At 41.4% G+C, this 14,909-nt stretch overlaps 1 protein-coding gene across 3 annotated transcripts in view; it reads right to left on the bottom strand.

The window, feature by feature from the left end:
• The window catches only part of tmem63bb (transmembrane protein 63Bb), a 99,282-nt gene that overhangs the window by 23,675 nt on the left and 60,698 nt on the right, over positions 1-14,909 (bottom strand). The window lies entirely within an intron of this gene.

Raw genomic sequence — 14,909 nt, 5'->3', positions numbered from 1 at the left:
CATGGGAAAAAAACGATGCTGGCTGGCACCGACCACAAACCGATGCTGGCTGGCACTAAAACCACATTCAACGAGCTGTATAGGGCCATAAGCAAACAAGAAAATGCTCATCCAGAGGCGGCACTCCTAGTGGCCGGGGTTTTTAATGCAGGAAAACTGAAATCAGTCTTATCTCATTTCTACCAGCATGTCATCGGCGCAACTAGAGGTGAAAAAAATCTAGATCACCTTTACGCCACACACAGAGACACATACAAAGCTCTCGTTCACCCTCCATTTGGCAAATCTCTATCCTCCTGATTCCTGCTAACAAGAAAGACTTTAAATCAGGAAGTTCCAGTGAAGCACTCAATACAGAAGTGGTCTGATGAAGCGGATGCTAAGCTACATGACTGTTTCACTAGCACACATCAGAATATGTCCCGGGATTCATCCGATGGCATTGAAGAGTTTACCACAGTCATCGCCTTCATTAATAAGTGAATCTTCAACGACATCCTCACCAGTGGAGGCTGGTGGGAGGAGCTATAGGAGGGCAGGCTCATTGTAATGGCTGGAATTACTTAATTGGAACGGAGTCAACCATAACGGTCCATTTATTCCATTCCAGCCATTACAAGGAGCCGGTCCTCCTTTAGCTCCTCCCACCAGCCTCCTCTGGTCCTCAGAGTGACCATGCGTACATATCCCAATCAGAAGCCATGGATTACAGCCAACATCCACACTGAGCTAAAGGCTACAGTCGCCGCTTTCTAAGGAGCGGGACACTAATCTTAACGTTTATAAGAAATCCTGCTACGCCCTCCAAAGATCAAACAGGCAAAGTGTCAATACAGGACTAAGATCGAATCCTTTAACACTGGCTCCGATGCTCGTCGGATTGCATTCTATCAAGGATTACAAAGGGAAACCAAGCCACGAGCTGCCCAGTGATTCGAGCCTACCAGTCTAGCGAAATGCCTTCTATGCTTACTTCGAGTCAAGCAACACTGAACGATGCATGAGAGAACCAGCTGTTCTGGATGACTGTGATCACACTCTCCGTAGCCAATGCACTGGGCGTTTTACTGTCCATATCAGGGGATCTCTTTATATGACACATTATTTATATTCTAGAGAATAAAGACCATTTCCAATGTATATTTTGAGTTTTGTGGATATGTACCACATCCTGAAAAAGTCTGAATCCAGATGTGGCTTTTAGACATATGAAATTGGGATTACGCCACATATCACTCATTCAATATCCTGAGATATGTGACATCGTATTTTCTCTCTTCATTTTGACAAATACTTACTGTATACATTGCATATCTGTTTTCTCAGCACATTCAAAATATGAAGATGTATTGATTCCAGATATGCTTCTCTTGGCTGAGGTCCATATCTGGATCTTGATATACTAAAGCATGATTTCTGATACATTTGAGTTTTAAGCACATGCTCAATAATTTGACGAATATGAAATCCATATTTCTTTCACGCACAAATAATGTTTAGATTCCATCCGGATATCTTATTTTCTCTATATGATGACAAATATTGACAGTAGGCCTGCAAAGCATATTTTCTCAGTACATACAATGCATACTAATCATCCAGCGATCATACACTGTTTACCAGGGGGGCAGGGCTACCGACGTTAAGGCTAATCTAAAGACGGTGCTGGCTAAAGCTAAAACTGGCGAGTGTAGAGAGTATAGAGATATTGTTATCCACGTCGGCACCAACGATGTTAGGATGAAACAGTCAGAGGTCACCAAGCGCAACATAGCTTCAGCGTGTAAATCAGCTAGAAAGATGTGTCGGCATCGATTAATTGTCTCTGGCCCCCTCCCAGTTAGGGGGAGTGATGAGCTCTACAGCTCTACAGCAGAGTCTCACAACTCAATCGCTGGTTGAAAACTGTTTTCTGCCCCTCCCAAAAGATAGAATTTGTAGATAATTGGCCCTCTTTCTGGGACTCACCCACAAACAGGACCAAGCCTGGCCTGTTGAGGAGTGACGGACTCCATCCTAGCTGGAGGGGTGCTCTCATCTTATCTACGAACATAGACAGGGCTCTAACTCCTCTAGCTCCACAATGAAATAGGGTGCAGGCCAGGCAGCAGGCTGTTAGCCAGCCTGCCAGCTTAGTGGAGTCTGCCACTAGCACAGTCAGCGTAGTCAGCTCAGCTTTCCCCATTGAGACCGTGTCTGTGCCTCGATCTAGGTTGGGCAAAATTAAAAATGGCGGTGTTCGCTCTAGCAATCTCACTAGTATAAAGACCTCCTCCATTCCTGCCATTATTGAAAGAGATTGTGATACCTCACATCTCAAAATTGGGTTACTTAATGTTAGATCCCTCACTTCCAAGGCAGTTATAGTCAATGAACTAATCACTGATAATAATCTTGATGTGATTGGCCTGACTGAAACATGGCTTAAGCCTGATGAATTTACTGTGTTAAATGAGGCCTCACCCCCAGGTTACATTAGTGACCATACCCCCCGTGCATCCGGCAAAGGCGGAGGTGTTGCTAACATTTACGATAGCAAATTTCAATTTACAAAAAAAAAAACAACAATGACGTTTTCGTCTTTTGAGCTTCTAGTCATGAAATCTATGCAGCCTACTCACTCACTTTTTATAGCTACTGTTTATAGGCCTCCTGGGCCATATGCAGTGTTCCTCACTGAGTTCCCTGAATTCCTATCGGATCTTGTAGTCATAGCAGATAATATTCAAATTTTTGGTGACTTTAACATTCACATGGAAAAGTCCACAGACCCACTCCAAAAGGCTTTCGGAGCCATCATCGACTCAGTGGGTTTTGTCCAACATGTCTCTGGACCTACTCACTGCCACAGTCATACTCTGGACCTAGTTTTGTCCCATGGAATAAATGTTGTGGATCTAAATGTTTTTCCTCATAATCCTGGACTATCGGACCACCATTTTATTACGTTTGCAATTGCAACAAATAATCTGCTCAGACCCCAACCAAGGAGCATTAAAAGTCGTGCTATAAATTCTCAGACAACCCAAAGATTCCTTGATGCCCTTCCAGACTGCCTCTGCCTACCCAAGGACGTCAGAGGACAAAAATCAGTTAACCACCTAACCGAGGAACTCAATTTAACCTTGCGCAATACCCTAGATGCAGTTGCACCCCTAAAAACTAAAAACATCTGTCATAAGAAACTAGCTCCCTGGTATACAGAAAATACACGAGCTCTGAAGCAAGCTTCCAGAAAATTGGAACGGAAATGGCGCCACACCAAACTGGAAGTCTTCCGACTAGCTTGGAAAGACAGTACCGTGCAGTATCGAAGAGCCCTTACTGCTGCTCGATCATCCTATTTTTCCAACTTAATTGAGGAAAATAAGAACAATCCGAAATTTCTTTTTGATACTGTCGCAAAGCTAACTAAAAAGCAGCCTTCGCAAATGGAGGATGGCTTTCACTTCAGCAGTAATAAATTTATGAACTTCTTTGAGGAAAAGATCATGATCATTAGAAAGCAAATTACAGACTCCTCTTTAAATCTGGGTATTCCTCCAAAGCTCCATTGTCCTGAGTCTGCACAACTCTGCCAGGACCTAGGATCAAGGGAGATACTAAAGTGTTTTAGTACTATATCTCTTGACGCAATGATGAAAATAATCATGGCCTCCAAACCCTCAAGCTGCATACTGGACCCTATTCCAACTAAACTACTGAAAGAGCTGCTTCCTGTGCTTGGCCCTCCTATGTTGAACATAATAAACGGCTCTCTATCCACCGGATGTGTACCAAGCTCACTAAAAGTGGCAGTAATAAAGCCTCTCTTGAAAAAGCCGAATCTTGATCCAGAAATTATAAAAAACTATCGGCCTATATCGAATCTTCCATTCCTCTCCAAAATTTTTGAAAAAGCTGTTGCACAGCAACTGACTGCCTTCCTGAAGACAAACAATGTATACGAAACGCTTCAGTCTGGTTTTAGACCCCATCATAGCACTGAGACTGCACTTGTGAAGGTGGTAAATGACCTTTTAATGACGTCAGACCGAGGCTCTGCATCTGTCCTCGTGCTCCTAGATCTTAGTGCCGCTTTTGATACCATCGATCACCACATTCTTTTGGAGAGATTGGAAACCCAAATTGGTCTACATGGACAAGTTCTGGCCTGGTTTAGATCTTATCTGTCGGAAAGATATCAGTTTGTCTCTGTGAATGGTTTGTCCTCTGACAAATCAATTGTAAATTTCGGTGTTCCTCAAGGTTCCGTTTTAGGACCACTATTGTTTTCACTATATATTTTACCTCTTGGGGATGTCATTCGAAAACATAATGTTAAATTTCACTGCTATGCGGACGACACACAGCTGTACATTTCAATGAAACATGGTGAAGCCCCAAAATTGCCCTCGCTAGAAGCCTGTGTTTCAGACATAAAGAAGTGGATGGCTGCAAACTTTCTACTTTTAAACTCGGACAAAACAGAGATGCTTGTTCTAGGTCCCAAGAAACAAAGAGATCTTCTGTTGAATCTGACAATTAATCTGGATGGTTGTACAGTCGTCTCAAATAAAACTGTGAAGGACCTCGGCGTTACTCTGGACCCTGATCTCTCTTTTGAAGAACATATCAAGACTGTTTCAAGGACAGCTTTTTTCCATCTACGTAACATTGCAAAAATCAGAAATTTTCTGTCCAAAAATGACGCAGAAAAATTAATCCATGCTTTTGTTACTTCTAGGCTGGACTACTGCAATGCTCTACTTTCCGGCTACCCGGATAAAGCACTAAATAAACTTCAGTTAGTGCTAAATACGGCTGCTAGAATCCTGACTAGAACCAAAAAATTTGATCATATTACTCCAGTGTTAGCCTCCCTACACTGGCTTCCTGTTAAGGCAAGGGCTGATTTCAAGGTTTTACTGCTAACCTACAAAGCATTACATGGGCTTGCTCCTACCTATCTTTCCGATTTGGTCCTGCCGTACATACCTACACGTACGCTACGGTCACAAGACGCAGGCCTCCTAATTGTCCCTAGAATTTCTAAGCAAACGGCTGGAGGTAGGGCTTTCTCCTATAGAGCTCCATTTTTATGGAATGGTCTGCCTACCAATGTGAGAGACGCAGACTCAGTCTCAACCTTTAAGTCTTTACTGAAGACTTATCTCTTCAGTAGGTCCTATGATTAAGTATAGTCTGGCCCAGGAGTGTGAAGGTGAACGGAAAGGCTGGAGCAACGAACCGCCCTTGCTGTCTCTGCCTTGCCGGTTCCCCTCTTTCCACTGGGATTCTCTGCCTCTAACCCTTTTACAGAGGCTGAGTCACTGGCCTACTGGTGTTCTTCCATGCCGTCCATGGGAGGGGTGCGTCACTTGAGTGGGTTGAGTCACTGACGTGGTCTTCCTGTCTGGGTTGGCGCCCCCCCCCCCCTTGGGTTGTGCCATGGCGGAGATCGTTGTGGGCTATACTCGGCCTTGTCTTAGGACGGTAAGTTGGTGGTTGGAGACATCCCTCTAGTGGTGTGGGGGCTGTGCTTTGGCAAAGTGGGTGGGGTTATATCCTGCCTGTTTGGCCCTGTCCGGGGGTATCATCGGATGGGGCCACAGTGTCTTCTGATCCCTCCTGTCTCAGCCTCCAGTATTTATGCTGCAGTAGTTTATGTGTCGGGGGGCTAGGGTCAGTCTGTTACATCTGGAGTATTTCTCTTGTCTTATCCGGTGTCCTGTGTGTATTTAAATATGCTCTCTCTAATTCTCTCTTTCTCTCTTTCTGTCTTTCTCTCGGAGGACCTGAGCCCTAGGACCATGCCTCAGGACTACCTGGTATGATGACTCCTTGCTGTCCCCAGTCCACCTGGCCGTGCTGCTGCTCCAGTTTCAACTGTTCTGCCTGCGGCTATGGAACCCTGACCTGTTCACCGGACGTGCTTGTTGCACCCTCGACAACTACTATGATTATTATTATTTGACCATGCTGGTCATTTATGAACATTTTAACATTTGAACATTTTGACCATGTTCTGTTATAATATCCACCCTGCACAGCCAGAAGAGGACTGGCCACCCCTCATAGCCTGGTTCCTCTCTAGGTTTCTTCCTAGGTTTTTGGCCTTTCTAGGGAGTTTTTCCTAGGGAGTTTTTCCTAGCCACCGTGCTTCTTTCACATGCTTTGCTTGCTGTTTGGGGTTTTAGGCTGGGTTTCTGTACAGCACTTTGAGAATATCAGCTGATGTACGAAGGGCTATATAAAAATAAATTTGATTTGATTTGATTTGATATGCTCTTGACTGAGGTCCATATCAGGATCTTGATATTCATTTTACTATGCTAAATAAGGAACATTTCTGATGCTTATTTGAGGACTTGCTCAATAATTCGACAAATATTAAACCATATTCTTTCAGAAACTAGCTATAATTTTGATATTGCCTCTGGATAAAGGCGCACACAAACTGCAGGCTAAAAGCACTGTAACTGGTAGCCTAGTAACAAGTTCCAACTGTCATTTTGGAATTTGGGCGCCAAAGTGTGTAAACGGTGTGGTCAAACTGACAACTGGATAAACAAAGAAGTGAGAAACTGTTCAAAAAATACCCCAAAGAAGTTAAAGCTAAAGTCAGTATCCAGATTGTCATACCTTCATACCGACCTTGTCCCATAATGGGTTATTCAGTAATACTGGCACTGAACACAAGGGGCGCAATTGTAATCTGAAGGTTAGCAATGCTAACATGTACATGTAACATCCCATAGAGAATGCTAACTAAATACTAATGAGCGCGTTGCGAAAATTGTAGTCTCTGACCTAAAGTTATTGTAGGACAGACATCTCAGCTCATAAAGTTACACAACTAACTAAAACATGCTACTCGCAGTTTGCTGCATGCACAAAACAAATATCAGACATCAGGATCCAGGAGGGGATTCTCTGTTACCAAGCTTAACTTGATTTTGAAAGAAGCTAACCACTTAGCTAGATAGCTACTAAATTAGCAAACCAAATGCACAACTGCAGAACATTTAGCACATTTTAGACAGTTAATAGTTATAGGATATTTAACTTCCAACATTTAATTCCATACTGTTACTATACTGAACAAAAATATTAATGCAACATGTAAAATCTTGGTCCCATTTTTCATGAGCTGAAATAAAAGATCCTAGAAATGTTCCATATGCACAAAAAGCTTATTTCTCACAAATGTTTTGCACAAATGTGTTAGTGAGCCTTTTTCTTTTGCCTGAATAATTGGCCCAGCGTCTCCCAGGTTAGGGGAGGGTTTGGCCGGCAGGGATGTCCTTGTCCCCTCGTGGACTAGCGACTCCTGTGGCGGGCCGGGGGCAGTACACGCTGACACGGTCGCCAGGTGTACAGTGTTTCCTTCCACACATTGGTGCAGCAGGCTTCCGGGTTAAGTGGGCATTGTGTCAAGAAGCAGTGCGGCTTGGTTTGGTGGTGTTTCGGAGGAAGCACGGCTCTCGCCCTTCACCTCTCCTGAGTCCATACGGGAGTTGCAGCGATGAGACAAGTCTAACTACCAATTGGATACCACAAAATTGGAGAGGAAAAAAACGGGGCAAAAAATAATAATAAGATTAGGTGCCTCATTTATTTATTTCAATTAACTGATTTCCTTATATGAATTGTAACTCAGTAAAACCGTTGAAACTGTTGGATATTGCGTTCATATTTTTGTTCAAAATATATATATATACATACATACATACACACACACACGTATATGTATATGTATATGTATACATACATACATACATACATACATACATATATATATATACACACACACACACACACACACACACACACATCACCTGGCATGTGCTGCACAACAGTGAGTGACCCACAAGGCTCAGGTCTGTCATAGTGTAAACAACCGGGACTACCAGTAAACTTCATAATAAAAAATTATGTGATAGGAGATAAAGATTGCATTCTGCATTAGACCTAACTTATTTCACAAGTTGACTGCAGGTATTTACTTAAAAAGTGGCAACAAATATTCACATTTATAAAAAAAAAACTTTATAGTTTTGAAAAACCATCCTGTGGCTATTTCCAAATACCCCAATAAACGGTGTTCACGGTATACCGCCCAAGCCTAACAGATATGATACATTTCAGAAAATACGTGGATTCGTTCACGCCTTAGTATAAAGGCTTAGACACAATATGTCAGCATGTTGACACATACCCTTTCCGGAGTCAGAATATTCTACAAGAGGATCCTGCATGGAATTCTGGGGAAAGGCTGTGTGCTGATCAAGCGCTGTAACAATTTCGGCCTAAATTAAACTTCACAAGTTAAAAGTACATATTTGACCTAAATCGGAATGACAATGATTAAGGATAAACATTCAAGTGAAAGACGGCATCAAAGAGAAGATAATCCGCTATGTTCACCGTGTTTAATTAAGTCGCTCACCAAGCCCAACTCCACAAGGTGGTAGAGTTCGCCATCACAATTGAAACAGAGATGGCCGGAGCTTCATCTCTCTTGGCAGAATTGAAGTTATTTCGACGAGAAACAGCCACCTCCCTCTGCAAAATGCAAATCTCTATCGATGGCATGAAGTCTACTCTAGAGAAAAATGATAAACGGATGACCCACATTGAAAAGGAAAATGAGGAGCATGACGAAAAGTTAATACATTGCCCGGCTATTAGCTCCCTGATGGGCCAGTTAGAGGAATTGGAAAAGGAGACTTGTTGGAAAACTTTTACGTCGTAATAATATTAGAATTTTTGGGGTCAAAGCCAATGCAGAAAGGGGGCAGAAAATGTCTACATTTGTGTACAAGATGCTAAGGGAGGTCTTGGAAATCAATACTGCTACACCTTTGGTCATAGAGAGGGCCCACAGAACTACACCTGCAGCCCAGAGCAGGCCCAGAGAGGAGACACATCACCGTGCGCCTTGTCAACTTTGAAACAAAACAGGATATAATGCAGCTGTCGAGAACCATTGGAGACCTATTCTACAAAGACAAACGCATATCTATCTTCAATGACTATTCTGCAGAGCTATTGCCAGGATATGCATATAATTAGTACCATTGGAAAGAAAACACTTTGAAGTTTGAAGAAATGTTTAAATAATGTAGGAGAATATAACAATAGATGGTAGGAGAAAATCCAAAGAAAAAGCAACCTGATTTTACTTTTTTGAGAGAGACCATCCTCTTAGAAATGCAAGAAAGATCATATTGAAAGTTAGCTCCCTGGATGCAATTCCTATGGCTTCCACATGGTGTCAGCACTCTATGTTCAAGGTTTTAGGCTTGTAACTTCAAAAACGAATAAGAAATAACACTTAGTAGAGGGACACAGTCTTGGAAATTTGTGTTTGCACGCCATGAAGACATTACGCACCTGCTAAACTCGGTTTCCTATTGAACATACTTCTTTCCGAAATAAATATTATAGTTTGATTACTATTTACTCCTCAGATACCCTAAAATGTAATGTATTTTGACTTGTTGAAACAAAGTTTAGGGGTAGATTTTCGGATTCCTTTCTCTGCAAGAAGTTGAACGAGTGGATTACTCAAATCGATGGCGCCAACTAAACAGACTTTTTGGGATATAAAGAAGGATTTTATCTAACAGAACGACACTATATGTTATAGCTGGGACCCTTTGGATGATAAATCAGAGGAAGATTTTCAAAAAGTACGTGAATATTTCATTGTTATATGTGAATGTATGAAACCTGTGCCGGTGGAAAAATATTTTGATGTGCGGCGCCGACCTCAAACAATCGCATGGCATGTTTTCGTTGTAATATCTACTGTAAATCGGAAAGTGCCGTTAGATTAACAAGAATTTAAACTTTCAGTCGATATAAGACACTTCTATTTACCTAAATGTTTAAAATCCATAATATTTATGATTATTTATTTGAATTGCGTGCCCTCCAACTGATCCTTAAGAAGTTTAATAAGAGGCTGTCTTTTACAGTGAAAAATCAGGTAACTGGGTTCAGAGGGTAGGTTTGTTATTGTTCAGTGCCTATTATTTGGCATAAATGTTACTTTTGAAAATGTGTACAAATCAACTGATGATTCCCCACAATTTATTAATAGATGTTTCTTAAAGATTGCTAAGCATTCAAATACACATTGTGTAGTTGGAGGTGACTTTAATTGCACATCGTCTCCACATTTGTAAAAGTCACAACCAGGTGGTCCCATATTAAAAATGTCTAGAGCAGTTCAATTTCACTGTGAAGAACAAGGGCTTATTGATATTTGGAGAAAGTTGAACCAAACAACAAAATACTGTACTTTCTTTTTAAATCCTCATGGCACTTACACTAGAATATACTTTTTCTTATCACTCAGACCTTAGCTCATCAGGTAGAACACTGTATTATTAATAACATCATCTCAGATCATAGTCCGGTATCCCTAAAACTAAAGTTAAAATACCAACAACCTGATACATACAGGTGGAGGATAAACACTTCTCTTCTTGGAGAAACTTATTTTCAAAAGGTTATTCAAGCTGAACTTAATGTTTTTGGAATTTAACTCAACAGAAGGTATCAGCCCAACCCTTTATAAGAGAGTGCTAAGGCATATCTTAGGGTTCAAATCATAGCCTTTTCATCTCTGCAAAAAAAAGTATGTATGCAAAAACAAGAGAAGATGGAGAGAGAAATCTCCCAATTAGAAGACAGATAAGAAACAAGGGGATAGGGACGCTAATTCAGTTGACCGCATAGAAAGGGAGCTTAATACGCTTCTTACTTATAAAGCAGAGGGTTTTATACGATTTGCCCAAAATAAATACTATACTCAGGGAGACAAACCAGGGAAACTTCTTGCACTACAACTTAAAAAGGATGCAGCTGAATGTATTCCCATTATCAGAACTGTGCAGGGCAAAGTTACTTATTAGTGAGTACTACGAGACCCTATATAAGAAATCTAAAGATGTTTCCTCTCTGGAGGACTTTCTCACACATTTGAAGCTGCCAGAACTATCGTGTGAAGATAGGGAAATGATAGACGCCCCCATTACTGACTGAGATAGAAGCAGCCATCAGAAGCATGCAAAATGGGAAGTGTCTGAGTCCCCGTGTGAGTTCTATAAAGCTTTCAGTAAGGAACTAATACCACTGATCAGAGGGATTCTTCATGAGGTTATAGAGTGCAATAAATATCCAGATACTTGGTGTGAAGCAATCACCACCCTGTAAAGAAGCCAGGTAAAGACCCACTAGACGTTGGTTCCCTTAGACCAGTACATTTACTAGATTGTGACTCTAAAATCCTTACTAATATAAAAAATAAAATGTAAAAAACTGAATTGAGGTAGTAACAAAATTAATCAATCCAGATCAAACCGGGTTCATTAAAGGACGTCACTCAACGTTGAATATAAGATGACTTGAATATTATCAATTACTCTTAGACCCAACTCAAACAAACAGTTAAACTTTCTCTCGATGCTGAAAATGCATTTGACCGCGTCGACTGGGTCTTTCTTTTAGCAACATTAAAGAAATGTGGTTTTTGGGGAGCGCTTTTTGAAATGGATATAGCTGATATATTCAAGCCCCAAATCATCTGTTAGAACTAATGGGAATATGTCGCATTCCTTTTCGCTACAACGAGGAAGTCGTCAAGGAGATTCTCTCGACACTTTTATTTGCCCTTAGTATAGAACCTCTGGCGGAAGCTATTCAAAATGCCATAAACATTCTTCCTCTGCAGGTGGGGCCAAATGAACCAAGATATCCCTTTATGCAGACGATGTCATCCTGTACATAAGAGGCTGAGACAACGATTCCAAATATATTCAAATTAATAGGCGAATATGGAGCTATATATGAACATGAATATGGAGCTATCAGCCTATAAAATTAATGTTTGTAAAACTATTGCTGATGACGACTTTTGGTGATGCACCCTCAAGTATCAAAGACAACTACGCATTTAAGTGGACTGATACAAGCATGCGTTACCTGGGTGTTAATATTTTGTCAGACTATGGGAAACTACATGCTTTGAACTACCCCCCTGTGATTAGTAAAATCACTGAAGATCTAGACTGTTGGATGCCCCTCCCTATCCCTAGCAGGTCAGGTTGCTTCAGAGAAAATGAATGTTGCTTCAGAGAAAATGAATGTCTTACCAAGACTGCTTTATCTGTTTTCGATGCTTCCTGTTAAAATACCTGCTAAAATCTTTACTTGACTAAATGCAGCAATAGGCACATTATTTATGGCAAAATAAGAAGGCTCGTATTAGTTATAAACATTTACATTACATTTAAGTAATTTAGCAGACGCTCTTATCCAGAGCAACTTTCAAATTGGTGCATTCACCTTATGATATCCAGTGGAACAACCACTTTACAATAGTGCATCTAAATCTTTTAAGGGGGGGGGGGGTTAGAAGGATTACTTTATCCTATCCTAGGTATTCCTTAAAGAGGTGGGGTTTCAGGTGTCTACGGAAGGTGGTGATTGACTCCGCTGTCCTGGCGTCGTGAGGGAGCTTGTTCCACCATTGGGGTGCCAGAGCAGCGAACCGTTTTGACTGGGCTGAGCGGGAACTGTGCTTCCTCAGAGGTAGGGAGGCGAGCAGGCCAGAGGTGGATGAACGCAGTGCCCTTGTTTGGGTGTAGGACCTGATCAGAGCCTGAAGGTACGGAGGTGCCGTTGCCCTCACAGCTCCGTAGGCAAGCACCATGGTCTTGTAGTAAAAAACTACAGCTGTTCAAAAACTGGGTGGGCTTGGCCTCCCTAACATTAAATTATATTACTGGGCAGCGCAACTTAATCACATAGCATCATGGATTCAACAACCGAAGGATTTGTCATGGCTTGAAATAGAGAGTCAATATTGTGATATGCCTTTACATTGTCTTGTCTTTATAGCAGACCCTATTTCTATTGACAGGACTAAACAAAATCCAATTATTACTCTTACATTGAGGGAGGTTCAACGCCAATATAAACTGAGTAATGACATTTCTAGACACTCGCCAATATTCCACAACCCAGCCTTTCTTCCTGCTACTATGTCCCAAGGATTTAGGAAATGGGAAGAGAGAGAGCGCTTTGTAGAGTCTCAACTATTCAAAGGCTCAATTTTTTTATCGATTGAAGAAATCCAGGAGGAATTCATTATATCACAAACACATTTTTATATGTACCTTCAAGTAAGGCAATTCATTGTTAAAAAAAGGATTGTTACAAAAAATGACTGAGCCAATTAAGCCTATTGACGAGATGATTGAATTACTTCAAGGGGAAAACATTGGAACCGTTTCACATTTTTATCACAATATACTTAACATGCAAATATTATCTTTAGATCATCTTAGGAACTCATGGCAGGTTGAATTACAGGTGCAGATATCAGTGGAGAGCTGGGAGAGCCACTACATGTAAACAAACAAGGGAGTTTTAATTCAACGTACTACATTGTTATTTATTTTTTTAGACCTGATAAACTTAATAAAATGAAAAAAGAAATATCCGCTAAGTGTTGGAGGCAGTGTGGACAAATAGGTACTTTATCACATATATTTAGGCAATCCAGTATTTTTGGTCTGAAATTCTCCATGTTATTCAGGATATCACAGGTATTATTATTCAACCAGGCCCATGTCATCTCCTTCTAGGTATTGTTCCTGTGGATATACTCCAATCCTCTCCACTTAAATGTATAGATTATCTTTTAGCAGCAGCAAGGAAATGTGTAACAAAATGCTGGAAAATGTAACATTCACTCTCAAAAGATATATGGTTAGGTCTATGCGGGGAACTTGCTGACAAGGAGAGAATTACATCAATCTTGCAACATAGACAGCATAGGTATGAAGGTGTCTGGTCAGAGTTCCTGACATATCGTACGGGTCTTATTCTGTCATTTCTGGGCTTGTTGTTTGTTTCTGTTTTTGTGTGGCTTAATTCAACTTGTATACTTACTCAGACTTGAAATATTTGCTCTATACAGCCAAAATGTACCCTTAAGATGGGAATGTAATTACTCTCCTTAGTAAAGACACCAAAGATAAGTTGTGTATGTATGGCACATGTTCTTTATGTGCTCTTGAATAAAAATGAATGTAAAATTAAAAAATGGAATATTCTACAAATATGTAAGCGGGTGCGAGCATCAGCTGCGTGTCTTGAATGTCGGGATTGGATGATTGTAGAAACCTTCCCATTGCGGAGGATATCCTAGCTCCGTATATGAAATGAAGGACATGCGTATCTGGAGCATGTCTACTCCTTATACCTAATAAAATGTGAGATACCCGGAAATATATAGATAAAGACATCCCCTGATGTGGACCCTTTTTGCCCAGTGACGTGAGTAAGACCTTGAAACAGGTTAACATACAAGGCCACAGGGCCAGACGGATTACCAGGACACGTACTCAGAGCATGCGCTGACCAGCTGGCAAGTGTCTTCCCTGACATTTTCAACCTCTCCCTGACCCAGTCTGTAATACCAACATGTTTCAAGCAGACCATCATAATCCCTGTGCCCAAGAACGCCAAGGTAACCCGTCTAAATGACTATGTGTAGCCCTCACATCTGTAGCCATGAAACACTTCAAAAGGCTGGTCATGGCTCACATCATCCCAGACACCCTGGACTCACGCCAATTCACATATCGCCCCAACAGATTCACAGATTACGCAATCTCTATTGCACTCCACACTGCCCTTTCCCATGTGGAGAAAAGGAACACCTACGTGAAAATTGCTGTTCATTGACTACAGCTCAGCATTCAACACCATAGTGCCCTCCAAGCTCGTCACTAAGTTAAGGAACATACGACTGAACACCACCCACTGCAACTGGATCCTGGACTTCCTGACGTGCCCCCCCCCCATGTGGTGAGGGTAGGCAACAACATATCCGCCACACTGACCCT

Source organism: Salmo salar, chromosome 12 (assembly GCF_965601325.2).
Source record: "Salmo salar chromosome 12, fSalSal1, whole genome shotgun sequence".
Classification (NCBI taxonomy): Eukaryota; Metazoa; Chordata; class Actinopteri; order Salmoniformes; family Salmonidae; genus Salmo; species Salmo salar.
This window is presented reverse-complemented; position numbering and strand designations above follow the sequence as displayed.